The sequence below is a fragment of the Arvicanthis niloticus genome, chromosome X (assembly GCF_011762505.2).
Source record: "Arvicanthis niloticus isolate mArvNil1 chromosome X, mArvNil1.pat.X, whole genome shotgun sequence".
NCBI classification, from domain to species: Eukaryota; Metazoa; Chordata; class Mammalia; order Rodentia; family Muridae; genus Arvicanthis; species Arvicanthis niloticus.
Window position 1 is genome coordinate 49,954,794 of NC_047679.1, and position 5,141 is coordinate 49,959,934.

The 5,141-nt window shown below is 37.8% G+C and overlaps 1 pseudogene; it reads right to left on the reverse strand.

Moving 5' to 3' along the window:
- Positions 1 to 1,307: 1,307 nt before the first annotated feature.
- On the reverse strand, positions 1,308 to 2,688 carry LOC117694959 (adenylosuccinate lyase pseudogene; annotated as a pseudogene).
- Between the last annotated feature and the right edge of the window lie 2,453 nt (positions 2,689 to 5,141).

Sequence of the window (5,141 nt, forward strand, 5' to 3'; positions counted from 1 at the left end):
TTCATGTGTAAAAAGAATTTCAAGTGAAAAATGGAAAAATAACATGAAAAGACATTTCACTGGTGGGGATGCATTGATGACAACTAAGCACCTAGAAAATGCAAATTAATGCCACAATGATATATTGCTACATATCTATCAGAAAAGCTAAAATAAAAATTGGGGATAACACCAAGTGATGCCAAGGCTACAGAGAAACTAAATTCCTCATGCATTGCTGTTTGTCTCTCTTGAAAGCTTTTGCTGCAGTTCCTACCTATAGTAGGAAAGTTAACAGTCCTCAGGGAACACCACATACTTAAGATATGAACACTGTACACTTCAGGTACAAGACTTTGAGAAATTGATCTGGTTTTGGTCTGAAAGGACTATCTCATATTATCCAAAGAAGCCATGCAAGCTGCCAAGGAGAAAAAGCAATAAACCGTCCTAGCCTAAACCTTTGAACCTGTTTGCCAATTTTAAGAACAAGGACCATCATGTTAAAAGATTCTGAATGTTACAGTAGTGGCACTTTACTCTACAGCCACTTAATTGAACTTAAGACCTGCTTAATAGTAGGGACTGCATGCTTGGCACTGTATACTTATAGTTGATAGGCTCCATGGAACCTATAGAACCTACTACTGCCTCTTCCCTAAAGGAGTATAATTCTTAAACATTTTTAAAATTCTTGTCTTTATATCCATTAATAAGTGGCACTCTCATATTATCAAAGAAGCTTCTGTCATGCAGTAGATTGGAATTACCACAGAATTCCATAATTGGTCAAATGCAGAGAACAATTGACTGTAGAGTCTTCAGCCCCAACGGATACATCAACAACAGAACCTCTATACGTTAAGGCTCAGGGAATATTGGAGAAGATGAAGCTGAAAGATCATAAGGATCAGAAGAGGAGGACATCGGCTGTAAGACAGCATCTTCTGAAATAACAAAAGGGGTGGGGCACAAAGTGGAGGAAGGGGAACTGAGGAAGAGTGGATATGAGAAATGAGTTGTGGGAAGGAATAAGGGTGAATATGATGTTCTCAAAGAATTAATAAAATATTACATTATTTTTTTAAAAAAAAACTACTGATGGAAACAAAAGGGGAGATATTCTAATGATAGAGTCCCATGTTTGCCAATTTTTAGAACTTAATCATGTATTAACTAACTGTAAACCATTTTGATTTTTTCACTCACTCTTTCTTACATTAAATGATATGTTATCTTCTCTTGAAATATTTGCTCATTCTCAATTCTATTCTCTCTTTCTCTCTCATTTCTCAACAATATAATTAGCAAACTCTCAATTATTTTCCTTAATTCTGTTCTGCTGTACAGACATAGCTCTGCTTTCCTGCCTTCCTCTCCACTACATTTTCATAGAGATTTAGCTGGGGATGCACTTTCTCTTCTAGAAATCTGCTGTGGTGCTCCACACGTTAAAGAAGAGGGGTCCAACAAATGCTCTGAGTGAACTGGGTTGAAGAAGGCATCTGCCTGAATGCATTTTGTGAGGCTCCTTCCTGCTTAACCATGGTAGTTGCCTGCTGGGAAAGCACTCTTATTTTCTTATGACAGTCCCGTCAGCTGCCCCAGCTTTGATCATAGCCATGATATTGTTCTTTGTGGCCATGAAAGGCAGCTCTTGCCGAATGCGTCTTTCATTTGGCAAGAGCTGCCTTTCAGTTACTTTGAGGTATACCATTAATCCTTCAAAAATGTTCTGTACAGTATTTAGTATAGCATCTTCAGTGAGAAATGCTTCTGCCAAACAGACCTGTGGGTTGTGCTATTACCCAATGTGTGTTCAAACCATCACACAGAAGCTGTCTGTAGTAGGTCCAAGATAGGGGCCATGAGGTGAACGGTCAAGATGCAGCAAAGTTCAGAGTACATGGGGTTCTGCTTGTATGACATTGCACTTGAGCAACTCTATTGTTTCACAAACTGCTTCTCCATCTCCTTCAGGTTCACTAGGAGGCTTATGTCAATGCAAATCTTGTGTACTGATGCCACTAAGATAACCAGCACAGACAACACTTCAATGTTCACTTTCATGTAGAAGTCTGCCTTGTGATGATGAAAGCACTCTTAAGTCTTGCCTTTCTGTCACTGAACTTGTTCAGCTGCTTCACCTTCTGTCGATCTCCCTCAAATAACTACTGGAAGTGGGCCTGAGTGCCAGTAGTGCCTTTCGATCCCCTGAAGTGCAGCTCATCACAGATACACTTCAAGTTCTGGCGATCCATACAGAGATCTTGAATCCAAAGGCAGCATTGTTTTCTAATGGCGGTCAGCTGAGCAGGCTGAAAATATGTGAAACCTACGGTTGGCAGATTAGCGTGTTCCTTATGCAAGCCTCAGGATCACTCTTGCAAGCTTCAGCAAAAGCTTGTCAAATTCATTTCTCAGAATAATCAGACTGCATTGTCTCCAAAATAACAGGAGGTGGCACCAAGCTGAATAATACCCACAGCTCTCAGACAGCAGTCACTGAACGTGTGGATGTGAGCCGTCACATCCTGTAACAGAAGCGGTCTCTTCTTCAGCTGCCAGCTACAAGTCAATATTGTTCAGGTTTGATGTCATCTCCTGGATTTATTTATATGTGATAGGTAAACCAGTGTCTGCTAGGCCTCCACCAGCCACAGCCACAGCTGCCACCAAATTGTTCCTGTCACTGAACAAGAAACACATCTTGAGGCTAGTGCAGCAGAGCCCGTTGGAGAATGTCAGCTTTCAGGACTGCCAGGGTTGCTGACTGCAACCATTTTAAACGTGTGACCCAGCTTACGATTCTGTTTCTTAACCTTTCTCTTTTTATTAAGATGAACTTGCCTCCTCAAAAACCACAATCCTCATTCTTCAGCCCCCCTAAATCTTGGCTTACAGGACATAACATGACTTCTTATTAATCCTTTGTTTATTTATCAGAATGTGAGTGGATAATCATGGCTATTCCAGAATAGAATATGATACAGTTACAGTGGAAATCACTATATGGATTCATCAGGAAAGTAAAAATAGAAATACATTAAAGTCCAACCATAATACTCCCGGGTATATATTTGAAGGAATCTAAGTTGACATACCACTGAGATGCTTGCTTATATATGTATATGAAATCAGCCTATATGTACATCAATACAATAGATTGAAAAATACAGTATATATATACTTAATGGAGTTTTATTCACCCATAAATAAGAATGAAATTATGTCATTTGCCAGAAAATAAATCATCATGTTAACTGAAATGGGCCAGAATCAGGAAGATAATATCATGTTTTACATATTTTTATATGAGTGTCTGTGTGTGTGTTTGTGTGTAATATTAAAGCAGAAGGAAAACTAAAGAAGATCAAAGAGAGAAAGGAACAAGGGAATAATAGCTATGGACAATAAAGACAAACTAACTGCAGGTTTTCTCTCACATATGAATCTATATGCGAATGTATGTATGTTTATATATGACATGAAAGTAGAAAGAGGACTATTTAGGGGATGGAAGGGTCATAATTAAACCTATTATTTTATATACCACATAAAGATATTAATAAAAACAAGATAAAATGGAAAACCTATCTGCTTGTGTCTGCTTGAAGACTATGTAGCAGCCATATTTTCAGCAGCAACAAATAAGAAAGCCAACTATATGGAGTCTTCTCATTTTGCTATTGCTAAAATAAGTCATAGAATAAGTTATACCAGGGTCAGAGGTAGTAACATTACCCACATGCTTACACTATGGTTGTTTGAACTCTAACCATAAAAGCCACAGTTATGGTAGAAAACTAAAGCATTCTAAGAAATGGTTATCAATTTTTTTTTATATTTAATGACAAGGACTGATCATATGGCCATCTCCTGAGCTTCAAAGGGAACAAAGACATTCATCTAGATGTATCGCTGCCTTGAATAAAATCAAATACCTTCTAGTAAGGAAAAATAAAAAGACAGATTCTATGTGAGAAGCTAAAAGTGTCTTCCACACGTCATCTCAGGCTACCACATGTAACTTAGTATTTGTACAGTTTAATACAAGGTGTTGAAAGCCTATCTCTTTGAGGATGTGCCAGGTATAACTTCAAGAAGTATTAAAGGATCTAGGTTAGTAGCTAGACTAACCTGCTTGCTAGTATTCACTTCTTTGTGTAATCACAACCAATTGAATTTGGATTAGACTTAATAACTTTCTTCTACAAATTTGAAAGTAATGGGAAATCATAACTAAGATTAGGTTACCAAAGATCACAACTTCCTTTTACTACTAGAATCTCTCTGATCACTTTCTAGTTCTTAGGCTTAGATGAAATTCATTTCAATTTGGGTTTATTTGGCAGAGACCAGAAGACAGAGGACATCCTTTGCTGAACAACGTGCAGAGATCTGAGGTAGCCTAGCCAAACAGTCTGTGAGTGGCTGAATCATGCTAACAACAATGTGGACTTGGAAGCAGAATTTGGCAAAAATTGAGCCTCAAAATGTGTATAGCCCAACCAATACAAAAGACAGATATGTGTCTCTGCCTGAAAGTTACAGTAACAGTGGACCTAAGCTGTATCTAGATTCCTGACCTAGATAAATTGTGAGATAACAAGTGTGAGCTGTTTGCAGTTGTTAGATTTCAAGGATAATTTGTTACACACTAAAAATAACATTCCTGAAGTAAAATGATGGACTTGCTCAAAAAATCATGTAAACTTTCTGCAATTTGAACTGACAAGCTGTAATTTAGGGATTTTCGCATCTATGTTCCCTTCCTCCAACTCTAGAGGAAGAGTTTTCTAATATTCAGGTTAAAGCAGTCTAAAAATAAAACTCAATTCTTCCTTCACAGGTGAATGAGCTCCCCATCTCTGAAGGCATTAAAGCAGAAACAATGTAAACATCTGTTAGATAGTTTTTGTGGTAAAGCTCCAGACATCAAATGACCAGATTAACTAGATCAGTGCTCTTCACTCTCATGAAATAACATCTGTGTAATAGAATGGAAGTAAATAACAAGGCTATTACAAACCAAAACGACCAGTTTATATAGGTTCTACCCAATCAGGTCTCTAAGTATCTATAATTCATCTGTGGCACAACAGTGAGCCTTGTTCCCCAATGTAGAATGTTCAACATGAAGTGGCTTAAGATTTTTTCAT